The sequence below is a fragment of the Elephantulus edwardii genome, unplaced genomic scaffold (genome assembly GCF_000299155.1).
Source record: "Elephantulus edwardii isolate Elephantulus edwardi_28Jun2011 unplaced genomic scaffold, EleEdw1.0 scaffold00033, whole genome shotgun sequence".
Taxonomy (NCBI): Eukaryota; Metazoa; Chordata; class Mammalia; order Macroscelidea; family Macroscelididae; genus Elephantulus; species Elephantulus edwardii.
This window is the reverse complement of record NW_006399783.1, coordinates 5,562,087-5,580,752: the sequence shown is the minus strand read 5'-3', so window position 1 is coordinate 5,580,752 and position 18,666 is coordinate 5,562,087. Positions and strand designations below refer to the sequence as shown.

Genomic DNA, 18,666 nt, shown 5'->3' with positions numbered 1-18,666 from the left:
GAACAAGTCCGCTGCACATATTCTTAAAGATGTTTAGTCTTCCTATAGTTGGTAACGACCTGGGACACTGGCTGCTATTAGTTGTCTACCATGGAACCACCAATGCCCGCTTAAGTCAGAAGCAACATATTCAAACACTTGCAGGGACCAGGCAGGAACATGAAGTTGGCTGAGACCAACTGGAGAAGTGGAGGGACAGTCACCCTGACTCTAGGCAACTGTGGTCATGTGGGACTGAGGGATGGTTGAGGCAGCCATAGCTTCTGGATCTTTCAGGAAAGCTGAAAACCTGAAGCTTCATTTAAAATGTCTTGCGTTTTGAAATATTGACAATAATCACAAATTAAAATACAATTTTAGCTGGTTTTCTATCTATAAATAGATAGATACAGAGATCTTCTTTTTAAGTCATTAAGTTTCAAAGAAGACACACCTATAAGCTGCTCAGAGCAGCAAGTTTCTAGTTTCTTCCCTTAGAGGTAGAATCCTGAGAACTTAGTCTCTGGAGAAGATCGAATCTGTTGTTTTCAAAGCATGATTCTCACTCCAAATTGTGTCCTTTCTAATAATGAAATCCTCTTTCCCCACAAGGAGGCACTTACAAAAGCAAACGACACTTCTGCAAACGCCCCCTTGTTAGAATCACCACAGAGGACAACTCCACACAGGGTTTTCCCAGCAACCCATTCGGAGTCGGCGACAACGTGAAATATTTTAAGCCTTGTGAAAATGAAAGTCATTCATGATGCGATAGAAGCCTATAATTTGGTTTTAATGGCTGGCGAAACATGACTTTTAATTCGTGTCCTTTGAGAAAGTTTATTTTTCGAAGCCTCTAGTCAGGGTTGGCAGCTCACCAGGTGACTGCTGAGCCTTGTCATTTTGGCCCCTGCCAACTTCTAAAATCCTCGGCCCCTGCTGGCCCGGCTTTAAGATGTTGGCTCAAGTCATTTAAACAAGCAATTCGACACAAATTTCAACTACTTGTCTCCTTATGTGGTCAGGCTACATCTCCAAAAGGTGTAATATACATTCTAGGGTTCCTGTACAGCCTGCAGAAACTCACCTGTGGAAAGACAACATGTCAAGAAGATACTAGGGCTGGAGAGTACTGCGACCAACAAAAACAAGACGAGGAAATAGGAATGAAACTGGTTCCTCTGACTATAGCTCTGGGCTGAAATTACCAGGGGGAGGAGGAGGGTCTTTTTTGTTGGTGTTATTGGTGTTAGATGTTTAGGGAGAAAAAAAGGACAAGGAAAATGAAACCCCAGTGGGAAATGGTGCTGCAGTGTTGTGTAGATTTTAAATCAAGTCCTCCAAATGAACCTGTAATTCGCATTCGACATTATGCATCAGTGACATTTTAAATATATCTTTGGGGGGGAGTTTCATAGCTGGAGCAAGCTATTATATTTTCTGGCATTGTTGTCTGCCTAGCAATGTGTTATTACAGAGTTATTTAGCATTTGTCTGTCTCATATTCTCGGAAAGAGGTGGGGAAGGAGGTGAAATGATGTAATAATGATCTTTTGGAGAAGTCATCCAAGCCCCTCACACATGGTTAATGAATTCCCATGCCTTTATTACCCCCCATTTCTTAACTCTCATCCAAGTGGTGTCATTATTCCCCATTAAGTAAGGTAATTAAGAGACTTGCCTCAGGAAGACAAGGGGAGTCAGGGCATGGGGAGAGCCCACCCTCCCCAGCCCCAAGCCCTAACTTTCTATGCCCTCCTCCCACACCCCCAGCTCCCAGACCACACATCCTCCTAAAGTACAAAGAGGCAGTGTGTTGGATTGAATTCCCTAATTGAGATAGCAGAATGCTCCTGTTTCCTGTCTAATCACCCTGAGCGAAGGTTGCCTTGCCTCCTCCAGCTTGGGTGGCCTTCTTTGTCCATCTGTGTTCTGTGTGGGCAGAATTCCTGTGGTTGTCTTTGTGCTGACATTACTCAGAGGTGGTGCTGAGAAGGGCATGGGAGGGCCGATCTGGAGGGTGTGATCCAAGTCGAAAAGACTGTAGGTTTTCCAGTAAAACGAAACAGAGATCAAGATCTTTCTCTTCCCCTTTATTCTAAAAGAGAAAACTTCAAGAAGGTGGCTGGCTTGCACAGACTACACTCAACTACTAACTGAATGGTTGGCAGTCTGTCTGAACCCACCCTGTGGCGTGGTGGCAGAAAAGACCTGGGGATCTGCGTCTTTAAGATGATAGCAAAGAAAACCCCGTGGAGAGGCTCTGTCCTGTCACACATGGTGCTGCTATGAGTTGGAGGCTGACTTTACAGCAGCTAACAACAACAGAGAGAGCTTCATGGGGGGGAAGAAGAGAGAGCAGAGAAGAAAGACTGTAATTCTCCACTCATCAAGGCTTCCTTTAAGCAATATGCTATTTCCTTGCAAAGAAATTAAATTATTGATAACAACAACAAAATCCTCAGCATCCTCACTATCAGAAGATATTCTTATTGCCTATGCTTATTTCCACTATGATATTACTAGCTTATCTATCTATCTATCTATCTATCTATCTATCTATCTATCTATCTATCAACAGCTATGTTTTTAAATGCAAGATGTAGAAGAACGTCAACTACAAAGCGGAGTGGTAAATGTTATCACTTGAATCTGTACAGAGGGCCATTTAGCTGGAAGACAGAAGATACCTCTGAAAAACTGGGCTCTGTAACTGGGGCTGCCACTTTCTAACCATGTGACCCTGAATATGCTACCTCATTTCTTGAATTCTCAGCTTACTCCCCTGTCAAATGGTGAAAACCACATCACAGTGAGCTAGGGTTGCTGTGAAAGTTAAAAAAGAAGGGCAAATGTAAAGTGCTAAACACACAACCTAATGCCTGGCAAACCCCTCAAAAGTGTATGCATAGAACATTGCTTAGTTCTCTCAAGGATACAGAGATCTTCGAGACAGAGCTGCAGTTCTAGGGAGTGCAGATATGCTTAGAGGGGATAAGCCTAGACTTGCTCAAGCCAGGGCAGACTCAGACACCTGGCAGCCCTTACCACGAAAGCAGCCTGCAATGCATCAGGTTAGACTTTCACAATACTTCTGTTAAAAAAAAAATAAATTACGGAGCTTCGGTGGTCTAGTCTGTAGGGAACTGCGCTGCTAACGCAAAGATTTGGCCTCTCTGATGACTCACATCCACTAGCAGCTTCTCCAGAGAAAGATGGGAAATTTTGTCATACGCAATTTTTATAGCCTTGGAAACCAGTGGAGGGGCAGCTGTGAGTTGGTTTTGACTCACTGATGGCAATGAATACAGTATACCTTTTAAAATAAAAGACAAAAGTCAATAAAAATAAATACCACCTTTTAAAAAATTTTTTATTACTGACATTTTTGAAGTAAATTCTGTTTAGTATTCCCAGGTTTTTTGGTTGGTTTTTCTTTTCCTTTTAAAAATCCCAAACCCTTAGTTGGAACTCCCTGAAGGGAGAGCCTTGTGTTGTTGGTTTGGGTTTCTCTAGACCGCCACCATCTCTAACATTCTGTGTGACCTGGCTGGGTACATGCATTCATGTCATCCTTTGGTAGGCATTTTGAATTTGAGTCCTAGTTTAACCTGAGGTTCAGCAGTGGGATTCTCACCTTCTGTGTGGGAGACTCGGGTTTTAATTCCAGTCGATGAAATGCACGGCTTCTACATGTCAGTCGGTGGAGACAGGCTTGTCACCATGACACTGGGCAGGTTCTGGCAGGGCTTTTCAGAAAGTCAACCGGTGAAAATCTGAAGTGTTTACTACACTCAGTTATGAAGCTGGACCAGTCTGCGGCAGCCTTTATTCTGTTACTCCTGAGGTGGCCTGACTAGCAGCTAACAGCAACAAACTATAGCAAGTTGAATCTGAGATACCCTAGTAATGCTCATATTGGGGAAAGTATTGTAAAACATGACATCTCTATTACTACTAATGACCACAAGCGCTTTTGGTATTTATCAGCTCTCATTAAAGTCATCTGTGTACTGGACATGAAACTTTTTCATTTCAAAAATGCTAACAATGGCCAATGACATGTCTTTACTGATCACTGAAAAGCCAAGACACACGAAAAACTCTTTTCCAAGACAACTGATTTCTTCAATTTATGATGAAACAGAAAGGAGTCAACCTGGCTCAATGAAAGAATCCCGAAGCCCTCTCTAAATTCCACACACTTACTGTGTTTAATGAATATGCATATCCTTAATGGTTCTCTTACTACACAGATACCAAATGGCATGCCAATGCAACGTAACCATGAAAAACTATAGAACATAAATAGTTGCATGGTATTGACCTAATAAATATCTACTAGCAAGCAAAAGTCAACTGTCATTAAACTCGCTGTGCTGACTTATGATATTGAACTTGATTTACCTTGAGTCACCAGCTTGGGATTTATTTTTAGGTACTGTGTGGTTTTTTTCAGTCATAGGAAGAAGGAAATGCTTTAGTAGTTTTTTGCTAAAAGCTAGGAAGGCTTTTGGAAAGGACAATAAATTTATAGAGCTGATGCTTCTTTTAAAGTTAAAAATTAAGTGCTTGCATGAGGGCTACTATTTGTCCATCGGTCTTTCACTCTCTTTGACTGTCGTTCAACTCACAGTATCAGGTTCCAGAGGCTGTAACCACAATGGGAAGAGAGGGCCCATCCTCCCTTCACTGAGGGAGCCTCTGATGGATTCCAACTTCTAGAGGTTTGAATGGCTTCTATTTTAATAGTTTTAGATTTGCTGTAAGATGGTTAGTGCCAGATTTTTTTTTTTTTAATCTTGAGAGGGAAGCCATTCAAACATTCCTCCTAAATGCTAATTGGTTGACAGCAGTGTTTTAAGAAAAATAAAGTGATTCCTCTTTATGGTGTAATGATACTAATTTCAGCGAAGTTAGTTAGACACGGAGGTTGCAAAATATTGGAGTATCAGCTCCTGTGTTGACGCCACTGAAGTTGCTTAACAGCATGTGGAAAAAACAAATACTTGCACTTTAAATAAAGTGTAGTGGAAGAATTTTCTTTGGGGCTATGGAAGTAAGTCATTAATAATTGACTATTGTTGTTCTCTTCCTAGATAAACAGCCAGAGGAGGCATTTAGTCTGGGTCTACCCTCGCCAGAGGTGGGAGTGAGAGGGCAGGGACAAACTAAGACAGTTTTGTCTTACTTTATGGTTTACACAAATTGTTCCTGTTGATTAAGAATGGTGATAGATGTAGAGAACAGAAAATAAAGCTGGGGCCTGCCTAACTGCTAATAAATCACTCATTCCTGGAAATGACATGCCAATTTGCTGTTTTTTAAAAATTTCAACCCCCTCAGACCTAGAGATGATAAATTAACCACAAACTCATTGCTGCCTTCCACTGAAACATCTCGTTAGAGCAAGTTGCGTCTTGGCAGCAGTTTTGAAGGTACTAGAAGTGAGGGTGAGTCTCCACTGGATGAAAACTGGTTTCAGGACATCTGGTTGAAGTTTGGGAACCAGAGGGAATCAGGGAATGAAGATCAGCCGGAGCAATATTTGCCTCAGCTGAAAATGAAAGTAAAAAATCCCCCTGCCTTCCAGGTCATTCCCACCCTGTGATAGCCTGTGGGAGTGACTCTGTCGGGTTTCTGAGGCTGTCATTTTCATGGTAGGAGACTCACCAACTTTCTTCCACAGAGTAGCTGGTGGACATGATCTGCTGACCTTTTGGCTGGCCACGCAATTGCAATTAACCATACTACCAAGGTTCCTTTAGTTGGGCATAAGAAATAGGCAATTTATTACAGAAGGCCAAACTAGGGTGCTTGGTTTGGACCCCTGCTTGCTCACCGATCAATCTTTATACCACTGGGAAACATGGGAAACGAGGGCTTATTTCTTCAGGATTGCGGTGCAGATGCTTATCACTAGGCCACCAGTGCTCCCTTTATCTTATTTCTGGATTGGTTTCTTCATTTGGAAATGTGGACAATAATTTTATTTTTCTCATATGATTATAACTGAATCAAAGGTGAATATAGCTGGAAAATGCCTGGCACAACCTTAATATAACAGCTATTTACAAGTATTATTATATGCCATCATTTTACAAGGAGACCCAGTGGTGAAGTTTGTTACGTGTTGGGCTGACACGGACAGGCCCTCAGTTGGAATCCCTAAATCCCTCCACAGGAGGAAGAAGGGTCGTTTCCTCACGTTAAGATTCTAGTTTTAGAAACCTGATGTATTCCTATGAGTCAAAACAGACCGCTGGATAGCATTGCATGTGTGAGCGTGTGTGTGTGTGTGTGTGTGTGTGTGTGTGTGTGTGTGTGCGCGCGTGCACGCACACACTTGTTTTTAAATAATTTACTCTAAGTGGATTGATTCAGGGACAAAGGTAATGGAGATAGGTGTTTCGGAGACAATAAAATTGGCACGGGATAGAGCAGGGTTTAGGACTGTTGTGCATAGGGTCGCTATGAGTTGCAGGCATGTAACAATGGCACATAACAACAACAACAACAACAATCAATCAATATTAATTACTATACTAATCACAATCTCCTCCTGCAATTAACTGCCTCTGAAAACCCACCAGAAGGTGAGCTAGGGATTAGTTCTGACTCTATTGTACACAACAACAATTACAGTAATAATAATTGAATTCTCCCACTTTCCCAAAACACGTGATGAAATCATAAGCAGTAAATGAGGTCTGGTTTGGAAATATAAGTTTTCTTTTGTTACATGTTAATAATGTTATACCAGAGCAGGGTGGGTCCTAAACCCCAGCACCTCTGAGTACAGATTTTACTCAGAACTTTCAGATTTTACTCACACACAGGCAGATGATGGATGATACATGAGCACAAGAAAAGGAATAACACAACAAAATCACTATCAGATACCAGGAACAAAGAGAGAAGGCAACAGAAAGAATCAATATAGCTCATACCCTGATTTGGACTTACAACATCCAGAACTGTAAGAGAAGATAAATTTCAGTTCTTTAAAGCCATTTACTCATTGAATTTTCCTTCTGGCATCAATAGGTAACTGAGAGACACAGCAATAATGATTATGGCTCTAGGGAAAAGAATGATTACTTCCTCGGGTACTGTGGGGCCCTAGTTTTCCTAGATCATCAAGATAACAGCCTTGGGCCTTATCTGGAACTAGAAGACCATAGGAGTTTGTTGTCAGTTAACATGGGGTCATGCTGGAATAGGTGGACCCTCATTCAACCTGAGTGGTGTCGTTAAGAAAGAGCAAAAAAACCCACAGAAACAAAGAGGAAATGGGCGCGTGAAGACAAGGCAGAGATTAAATTGTTATATCTACAAACAGAAAAACCAAGGATTTCCAATCACCCACAGAAATTAGAGGAAAACCATGGGAGGTTTTTCTTAGAGTTCTGAGGCGGAATCAATATAGCCTTAGCCTGCAGAACTGTGGGACAATGCATTTCCATTCCTATTAGACACTCAATTTGTTATACTTGGTTATGGAAGCCCGAGGAAAGAGGGGAAATATAAAATCAAAATAGGGAAGCAGAACCACCGGCCTCAGACCCCACCACCTTCCAATTCTGTCCACAGAAGGACATAGTAACTAAATCCCTTGGCCAAGGGCATAAATGTAAGTAGTATCAAGAGCTTCTATGTTTTCATCAAAATGGAGCTTGGGATTTGATGTCATTCCATTTCTGTAAACAAAACAATTGGTCTTAACAACTGTAAAATTACAATACTGACAGTAGTTGCTATACATTGAACTCTTGCAGAGTGTCTGGCACTATTATAAGCTTTGTGTACAAATTCTCTCCCACTTTTAGGAGATCAAACTCAGTCATAAACTCATTGTTGTAGAGTTAGAACCAACTCACAGCTGACCTTTCACTGGATTTTTGACCTGGCACATCTCATGTAAGGAGAATATCCACTTTATTTCTCATTTTTTTTGGAAAAGGTTTTTTTATTATTCCCATTTAACAGATTCAGCAAGTTATGTGCAGAAAAGTTAATTAATGTTTGAGATGCCATATATTTTAGTGAGCGGCAGAGCTGGTATTTGACCTCAGGTCTGAGGGATTCCGGAGTCTCCAATGTCTTCCCCCTCTGCCATATGCAAGCAGCACTAGGCAGCTGAGAGCATGCACAAAGAGAGGTAACAAGGACTCTGGCTCCGGCCTATGCATGCCCTACCTAGCAAAATCAGAAGGAAACTGGCTTGGTTTCTTTGCACATTTGCTTAAATGGCAGAACCAAACTTTGTGAGAAATTGGATGGCATCACCCACCTCCAAGCCCTGCATCTCACCATGCTGCTTGAATCAGGAGAAATAGGCCAGAACAGGCAAACTGCAAGGCAATCTCTTTTTTCGTGCCTTCCCCAAAGGCCCTCCCTGAACTTCCTCTCTTTGCTGCATCCCTGACTCCCATAACCAGTGGCATGAGGAATGAACAGCAATTAGGTCTGTCAGAGGCAGAAACAAGGGCATGCATCTGTCCTTGCTCATTCCCAGCTCGCCTGGCCCTAGCTGTGGGGACTCTGACAATGAGCTGGGCTGGGGGCAGCGGAGGGGCTGAAATTCAGTTGACTCCTTTCAGAGAGATTGAAAGAGATTGACTATTCGTCTCTAAATATTGAGCTCTTAGACATTGTACTTGCTCCCTTCTTCCCTGCCTTAACATTTGCTGAATGATAGATCCCCTGAAGGATGCACTTTTATTTTCTATTATTTATTCATGTATGGTATTGTCGTCTCTATAGGGCAGTCAATGTATCTAGAATATTTCTTGCATCTGGCCACTACTGCCACATACTGCAGCTGTTGCCTTTCTCCACATACAGAGTGAAGGAGATACAGGAAGAATCCAGGACATAGCCCGATTTCTCCATCTCCTGGAGTTCTGCTACTGCCCTGGGCAGTTATCCGGTCCATGGTGGAGTTCGGCCTGAATGTTCAAACTCATCACCATCAAGTTGGAACTGACTCATAGCTGACCCTCTAGTGGGTTTCTGCCTAGGAGTTACTGTTGTTTGTTTGGCGCTGTCAAGTAGAGTATGACTCATAGTGATCCTGTGAAGAACAGATCTGAATCCTGTTCTATCCTGCGCCATCCTCACACTTCCTGATACACAAAAGCCCATTGCAGCTGTCATCGTGTCAATGCACCTGGTTGAGGGTCTTCCTCTCCTTTGCCGACCCTCCACCCTTCTGGGCATCATGTCCTTCTCCAAAGAATAGCCCCTCTTTGCAACATGCCCCAATTATGTGAAGCTAAGGTTTATTATCCTTTCCTCTAATGAGCACTCCAGCTGCACTCTCTCCAAGATACCCATGGAGTCATTGGCACATCTGAACCTCAAGAAGAGGGGCCACCTTTGGGTTTGGAACTCAATTCTCCACAGTCTATGCCACTTAGAGGGCCTAAACAGAGCAAGAGAATGAACCACTGGTACTCGTTCAGGAGGTATGACTTAGCAGTTATCTTGCTTACATAAAAGATATGACCTCAGGAAAAACATTAAAGGTACATTCACGATGACACAGAGAAGTTGAGCCACAGAAATCAAAGTCAAAAGAACAATAATTTCAAAGTATGGAAACCAAAGTTTTGTCTGTTCTACATAATCTCATGAAAGACTAGGAGTAGAAAAGGACATCTTATATCATCCAAGGATAACAGCTCTTTGCCATCAAGCTGAATTTGACTCATAGCAATGCCATACGATAGAACTGCCACATATGGCTCCAAAGGAGCTCCTTTACAAAGGAGTCTGTTAAGTCTTTGAGCCACAAAGCAGCTGGTGCGTTCAAACTGCTGATCTTCTGGTTAGTGGCCAAGTACTTAGCCACTGTGCCACTGAGATGACTCCTAAGAATAATAGCTCCCGTCTATTTAGAACCAGCTTCAACTTCAGGCTAATGCGCTTTGTGTACAACCGAAACCTGTATGTCGGTGGGGGCTTATGTGTTGTTGTAATTCTGAGTAGGTTTCAGCTGAAATTCCAATGTAGGACTAATATGAAAGAAAAGAAGGGTGGGCAGTCTTCTCCCATGTAATTAACTGACTTGATGGGACACAAAAATAACAGCGAACACAAAAACCTACAATGACAAACCTTTAGATTGTAACACCCAATCCACACACAGTTATGGGGATGACACAGGACAAGGCGTGTCACTTTGTCCTGCATGAGTTGGAGGCTTAGTTGACAGTAATTAACAACAGTCTTAAAAGCAGGCATTATGCTTTTCTGCTTTACAGATGAGGAAACTGAACCATAAAGAGGTTAAGTGATTTCAATCCTCCCTCCTTAAATTTTGTAATTAGCCCTTATACCCTTGTGGCCCATCTGTATGCTTGCTTCTCACACTGGGTACACCTCATTCATATCAAACGTGAACTCTAGTGTTCACTCGACTGTGAACTCACGTAAGACAAAGCTTCTGTCTTCTGTTTATACATCCCTATCAGGGCCTACAGCACCTGGTACAGAAAGGGTGTTTCCTCAGTGAAGGAGTGAGTGAGTGAGTGGATGAACCATTTATGCCCCTGAGAGATCATGTTTGCAGAGCTTCAGAAGTGTAGGATCAGAGTAGATTTTCATCTCTCTACCTTGAGCAGTCCATGTGATTGCTGGAATCAGTGAGGGGCCTTTCCTTAATTCCCTTAATCCTACTGTCCTTGGAGGGGCCTTTAATGAGACAGCAATCCTTGTCAGGGTGGTGCCCAAGGGAGGGGTGGATGAGACAGTGACTTTGGAGCCTCTCTTTTATGTTTGTTTTCCTAACCCTATTTTTCAATGTGTGAAAGGTGAGTGTTTTGAGGGTTGTGTGGATTTTCTTGGTAGATAGACTAAAATCTGCGCTTTTAAAGCATACAAATTTGGGATTTTTCACTAATTTAATGTACTCATCACCATTATCTAACTTAAGAATATTTTCATCAGCCTGTACACATTACTCTCTCACCCTCCCTTCTCCAAGTCCCTAGGACACCCCCCCCCCCATTATATTTTGTTTCTATGGGTTGCTGTTCAGGACATTTCCTAGAAGACGCAAACCCTCCTGTTTTCATAACCAAGGGGGCTGTTTGTTGAGAAGGCCTGTTGGAGTTGGGCAAAGTTAGATCTCTTATGGGGTGTACTTCAACTGCTTAAAAAGACTCTTCTCTGCCAATGTGAAGCGGTTCTCCATAGGGGTGTGTGGCTGGGACTCCATGGCTGTTGATACTTTTCCGACAGAGATCATTAGGCGATGGCTGTTTGGAGAGCCAATTGCACCCTTGAGGGTGCAAGCAGAGCCTGGAATTTGTTCCAGTGACTCTGTCCTGGCCTTAATCACAGCAGAGTGAAATTCCTGATCATCTATAACCCAGCCAGGCTCAGGCAGGAAAGGGGGTGGGGAGAAAAGGGGACTATTTGAATAGGGTGTGGAATCTGTAGCTGTCTTCTAGCTACAAGTTTAAGACTGCAGGTGTGAGACCACCTCTCACACGTGAAGAGAAGAGATTTTAACTGCAGGAGCCACCTCTTTTCATCACGCCCCTAAACTCATTTCATGCTTTCCTAAATCATCAGGAAATTATCACTTGAGATCAATGTCAACTCCATTAGCTACTTTCCAAGCGACATAGTCTTTTTTTTCTATTTTTTTAAAAAAGACCATTTGAAATCCTTGAGAGGAGCCCTTCTAAAGAGAAGATTTTATTGCAAAGTTACGTCTGAGCAGTGCCTATCTGAGCATTTCAATAAATCTACATTACCCTAGGTATTTTGGCATCCTCTGGGAGAGGAAAGCCTATCAGTAGAAAGTAATGATTTTGGGTTTTTCAATTGCCCTAAGGATCTTGACAATGCTATTAAGACCCAGGCACTCCCTGTCGAGAAGTTTAGGAGTGAAATTATTAATACGCCCAGACGATATGTTGATTGTTGCACCGTAGCAGAAAAGACTCTCTCTGTTATTTGAGCTGCATTATCACTTTCCCAAGCAGAGAATTGCATCAAAAATTTAAACCCCTCTCATGCTAGCTCTGCGCAAAGCTTTTCAAGGCCTTATTGTCAAATATACTGGGCAAAATTTGGAGATTTCCCTACCCATGAAAGATATTATGTTTTTCAAAGACATATTTCTTTTTCTTAAAAAAAAAATCACTGTGTATTTTTCTTCCTTCAAAATGCCGCTCTTTTGCTTTTTACCTAGATTTTCCTTGTGGCTTAAGTCTTTTTTTCCCTTCCTCCTTCCTTTCTTCATTCTTTCCTATCTCCCGCCCAGTCACAGCCCCCACTCCCCACCCTCTGCCTCCTGCCCTTCATTGAAATGTTTTCCCAAGAGTATTCCCCAAACACAGGAAAAGGATGAAAACAAAGATAAAATTTTATTTTGATTTCAGATACCTCCTATGGACAGAACGCTGGGACAAACTTTGATCTGCATCTTTCATTAATACCACGAATGACTGAAGCCTACCAGTTAAATGGCAAAGATGGGATAAAGGTTCCTAGAGCATTTTCACTTCAAAGCTCAACAGAATTATTTACTATCTGGGTGACCTTTTCCCCAAATCTCTCATGGTACACGCCTTATAGGGCAAAGGAACAAAAGTTTCTCTCTACTATATAAACAGAAGTCAGCTGAATGTCAAGGCTTGAACTGCACCTGGTTTCATGTCAAATGACATCTGATGCCATGGGATGTATAGCGCACAGTGTTTGCTGTTCAGGACATCCCTTGTGTTTGTGTGTGTCTCTCTCATAAAATTAGCCATGAGAAAGAAATACCAGAGTGCTTGCTGAAGCAGCTGCCGCACCCAAGATGACATGCTTCATGTACCATTACATAGAGTGTTGTTTGTATTTTGTTTGTAATAGTTTATTGGTTTATTTCAAAATTGTTGTGGAGTTGTTTTTGTCTTATAATTAGAGCAGTTCAAACCTCTCACAGTGCTCATGGACTTCTTATTATGTAGCACAAATGATGAAAAATGAGAGGACCAAGCTGATGAGCTGGGAAAGGTGAAAACATACCCCTCAACTTCTCCATGATGCAGACAACTTTCAGCAAAGACCCTGCCCGGCAACAGGAGGCTGTATGTTCTACACAGCCCAGTTTTGTGGGAGAGGAGACATGAATGACGTTAGAATGATTGATTCCCTTAGTGTTCTACAGGGAAAAAGATTTCCTATTAAACTTGGTCCATGATGGCATTTCCAGAACTTTTCAATCTTTTCGACTTAAGTCACTCCAGTTTTTCCTGAAAGACTCAGCACATTAATACCAGAGTTTTGAGATACTCAACTTCTCTTTGCCTCTATTTTTTATTTATGCACATGGTTAATAATTCTCCTTTTATATAGAGAATTAGATGAGACAATGTATTTATTTTTATAATGCTTAATTGTTGTTGTTTTAAATTATGGTGACAATGTATTTAAAATGTTTAGGAAACCCCTTTCAAATAGGAAGTACTTAGAATATGTTAACCTTTATCAGTTTCCCCCTGAACTTCATCTATTTTTCTTCACCAGATTTGGAGACAAAGAGTAGGGTAATACAGACCCAATGATACAAAATTATTTTAGCATTTCTACGAAGATGGCGCTGAAAGTGAAGAAGACCCTCTCAAAACTGAAGTCATAAAAGGTCAAGAAGACAGTCATGAAGGATATCCACAACCAGAAAAAAAAAAAAAAAGAAGATCCGCAGGTCACCCACCTTCCAGCGGCCCAAGACTCTGAGACTCCGAAGGTAGCCCAAATACCCCCAGAAGAGCACCTCCAGGAGAAACAAGCTTGACCACTATGCTGTCATCAGATTTCCCCTGGCCACTGAGTCAGCCATGAAGAAGATAGAAGATAACAACACACTTGTGTTCATTGTGGATGTCAAGGCCAACTAGTACCAAATCAAACAAGCTGTAAAGAAGCTCTATGACACTGATGTGGCCAAGGTCAACACCTCGATTAGGCCTGAGGAAGAGAAGAAGGCCTGTGTTCGACTTGCTCCTGACTAGGATGCTTTGGACGTTGCCAACAAAATTGGGATCATCTAAAATGACTCCAGCTGGCTAATTCTAAATACAAATTTTTCTCACCCATACAAAAAAAATATTATTTAATGTCTGGAGACACTTTGTGCTGTCAGATATTAATAAGGCAAATAACACCATTAAGAAAAAGAGCCTCTTTTTCCTCTGCCAATGAGCTAAAGTAGCTCTAGGTCTTATAGGATAGCAAAATAATCAGGGCTCTTAATTTCTGCTACTTGCAGCTTAAATATATGGTAATAATCTATTTGGTCGATGATTGGAAATATGTTTTAGAGGCTTTTTTACATTGGGGGGTGCAGTTAACATAATGAAACAAAATGTGCATAAGTATTTGAATGGTAAACTAATTTTCTCTGTAGACTCTTACTCAAACCGCAATAAAGAACTATACACTTTTATCTCCTGTGAAAACCAGTGCAAGACTCTTTGAACCCTGCTCAATACTAGCTCCTGCTTAGAATAAAAGGTCTCTGATGAAATGGAGGGTCTGGGTTCTTCTCTGAGCCATGGAAGTTGCTCGTCCATCGCAATCCACCCTGTAACAACTCACTGAAGGCCTGGTTGGTGCCTATCGCACTTAAATGGTCTAAATCATGAATTAGCAATTTGTTTTTCAGGGCTGCTTGGGTTACTGAAACTTCCTCGTATTTATCATCTCAAATAGGATCATTCTTAATCCCATAATGCAGAGAGTGAATCATCTCTCTTGTGAAATAATCAGGTTTGGCCAAGAAAATAATTTCCATTTCTAACACTGCCTATCTGACACTTTAATAGTGTGGTCTGAGAAGGCTGCTCTGATAAGATGATATTTGATCAGAGACCTGGAAATAGGGAGAGAGCCATTTCAATGTCTAGGGGACTGGCATTTCAGAAAAGCAAGAACAAAGACATTTTAAATCTGGGACACATGTAAGAAGAATCTAGAAGAGCAGTGTTGGTTTATTTCTCCCACTCTGATTCAAGCTCAGTTCTCAAAGGAAATATGTGAAGTGAGTAAGAAAGACCCTGTTGTAGGTCCTCCTTCATCTCTGTCTGATCAAGGTCTGGACCAAGCAAGCTTCTATCCCAAGGCCTTTGCACTTCCTATACCTACAATTCACAATATATCTAGCTGCTGCCCACTAAAAGATTCGAGGTTCAAATACATCAGGTACTCCTTGGGAGAAAGATGGACAATCTCCTCCTTATGAAGATTTAAAGCTTTGGAAACAGATGACGGTCTTGATGAGTCGGAATTGATGCAATGACAATCAGATTTTGGGCATACCTAGGTCTGTGGTTACAGCTAATTGCATGGTCTACTTCCTCAATTTCTCTGAATATCAGTTCAAATGTCATCTTTCAAGGGAGATTTCCCAAATAACCTATGCAACCCTATGCTCCTTACACCTTACTCCTTTATTCTTCTTAAAATACACCTGTTACTCCATGACATAACACATATTTTTGTTCATTACCTATCTTTCTGCACTAAAGTAAGCACCTTCAAGGACAAGATGGTGTTTTATTCTCTCTTGCACCTGGAATACCTAGGCACAATAAATGACTGTAGAATCGAGTCATTCATTGCATATTGAGATGCCTGCAATAGCAAAGGAATCAAAAGGATATTCCAAATTTCAACAGAAATAAAGATCTTTCAAAGGGGCTGCCGTCTGCGTCATTTGAGAGAAATCTCAAAAGCTTGCACTTGCTGTAAGTTCTAGGGGCAGAGGTGGGGGGAGGTATAAGATATTGTCGACTTGCTTACCAAGACACAGGCCTATCTCACGCAAACGGCATCAATTTTTTCTCTCTGTGCAGCAACCCAAACACGACAACAAATGCCTTACAAGCAGAAATCCCCACGGAGCTAATGATGGCAGAGGTCTCTGACACACCCCAAGTGGGAATAGACACATTTCACTTCCAAACTCCAACTAACAGGATCTCCTGTGGCTCTTTCTATCACCTAAAAAATGCTCTCTTGCCATCACGAAGCCACTGCATTAAAGGCTCTTTGCTAAAGGCCGCTGACTCACCTGCTCAGGGTGAATCTCGATTCATCTCTGTGGTTGGTGATACAAAAAGCAGCTAAGTGGATGTGACAAAGAAAAAGGACGGTGTGACTAAGGCCTTACAAATCACAAACAAGATCGACAGCATTCCATCCTCAGGAAGCCGTTTGGATTGGACTGGATGAAACCCAATGAATTCATCAGCTCTGTACTGATGAGTGTAAGAACTTCTATGGATATTCAACTCTAGAACTAACATTGGGGTTAATACAGACACACTGTACATCAAGCCGCATTAGGTGTTTTTAACCTATTGCATCTTTGAAAACATCTCTGATTTAGGTTGCTGTGCTGTTGCGTGTGATTCAATGGGTTCTGTATCTCAACAGAGTTGAGCGCCACCGTAGGGTTTCATAGGCCAGTTTTTATGGGAGCTGATCAACAAGACTTTTTTCCTGCAGAGCTGCCGGTGGGTTCATACTGCCAATCTTTTAGTTAGCAACACGACTCACCTCATTGCTGTCAAGTTGCAGCCAACTCAAAGCTGACCCTCCAGCAGCTTTTCTGAGGTTGAAAATAGCACAGGAGGAGATTGCTTTTCTTTCACCAGAGAAGCTGGTAGATCAAAACTGCCTTCCTTTGGGTTAGCAGCACAACTCCTTACCCACTAGCTCACAAAAGCTCCCTTTTGAATAGCAGTTAAGAATGTAACCATTGTGCAACCAGGGTCAGTATCCCTGATTTACAAATTGCTATCATGTAAGTGGGAGAAGGATTGGCAATCTTCTCCTGTGCCTCAGAAAATCCACTGAAGCTACAGGCTTGTTCTGACTTGATAGAACATAACAACAATATTGTTATTATGGGCTGTTGAGTTGAAACCAACTCAAAGCTGTTCCTCTAATGTTTTTTTAGAAGTCATAAATAGCATAGGAGGAGGTTGCCCGCTTTTACCTGCTAAGAGACTAGACATACACACACACACACACACACACAGAGAGAGAGGGGGGGGGCGAGGGAGAGAGAGAGAGAGAGAGAGAGAGAGAAATTGTATTCCATGCTATAGATGTCTTTGTTGCATAGAGTCCAGTTGCTTGATAAATCATTCTATGGTCTCTGTTAGAAATACAAAGATAAAGTCACACTTCTCTCTACAAGATTCCTATTTCCTTCTCTTCAGTTGAAACACACAAAAACTGAAACATGAGTTCAGCTTGCCTATGGCAAACGAATGTCAATCATTTGTTTGTTCATTCCGTCATTCATATTCTCACTGGTTTACTATCCACTTATGCAGCAATTAATTACAGGTCATTTCTGACTTATGATGGGGTTTTCTTCAAGCCACTTTAGTTTTCCTGTGACAAGCGGTCCTGACTTAAATCAGATATCACTTGGGTTCCCCCCGTTTTTCATTATTATTGAGTTTGATTATCAGTATCTCTATAAAAGTCAAGTTTTATTTGTCTTTGAACATCTGCAAGTGAACAGCTGAGAATGATAACACCAGCACATGATGCACTATAATGTTTCTGTAATATTTATTACTAAAGAGAAGATATCAAAACCCAAAACAAAATAGAGGATCTCAAATGTGGATCAGAAGTAAATGTCAGTCAAATGCTGTCTGTATTGAGTATCCATTCTCAGTGCAGTGGTGTTTTGAGGTATGAACTATCTCTTCCTGTTCCCGAGGAAGGTACAGCATTATAGTTTATGCTGACCTTTTGATTAAGCCAGGACGATGCCATCTAAATTGTGTTCTCTCCTGTCATTTTAACCAACATAATACTTTACCCTTCCATGTACGATTTTACCCAAGTTTTAATTCATGTATTGAAATTTTGTTTTTTGTTTTTTTTTTCTATAATTATATTTTATTAATTTTCATAAACATTTACAGAGATTTTGGGCTTCCACTCATTCATTGTTGCACTATTCTCTCTACCCTCCTCCCAGTTTGTTCTTGTCCAAATGCCACAGTGCTTGTCAAAGCCAGTTCTGATTAATCTTCTTTGTCAGTGTATCCTTTGCCATTCCCTATCACTCCTCCCTGAGAGAGACTTTGTAATGGCCATTACAACACAGCACTCTAAAATATTCTCATGTATGCATATCATCCCACCATCCATCTGTCAGTTTGTTGTACTGTGGTGGCTGACATGTTGCTATGATGCCGGAAGCTTTGCCACTCGTATTTTAAATATCAGCAGGACCACCCACGGCTGGGCAGGTTTCAGTGGTGCTTCCACACTAGAAGGAAAACTTGGCCATCTACTTCTGAAAAGTAGCCAATAAGAACCCAATGGCTCACAGCAGAATGCCATAAGATGTTCTGCTGGAAGATGAGCCCCTTTAGTTAGAAGGCACTGCACAATGGCCGCAGCAATGGACTCAAAAAACCCAACAGTCATGACGATGGTGCAGGACCAGGAAGCACATCATTCAGCTTTATATAAGGTCACCACGAGTTGGTGCCAACTCCTTGGAAACTAATAACAACAGTGTGTATATCATGGAACTAAATATGAACAGCTTCCCTTACTCTTTTTCTTCAATCTTCTTGCCTTGCAAGCTAATTCACTTTGTATTGGGTCTGCATCTAAGTATGTCTTAAGGTGTTTGTTTTTCTT

The 18,666-nt window shown here is 41.5% G+C and overlaps 1 protein-coding gene across 2 annotated transcripts in view; it reads right to left on the bottom strand.

Moving 5' to 3' along the window:
• Nucleotides 1–18,666, bottom strand: part of TENM2 (teneurin transmembrane protein 2) — a 1,365,940-nt gene that overhangs the window by 431,898 nt on the left and 915,376 nt on the right. The gene's annotated exons all lie outside the window — the stretch shown is intronic.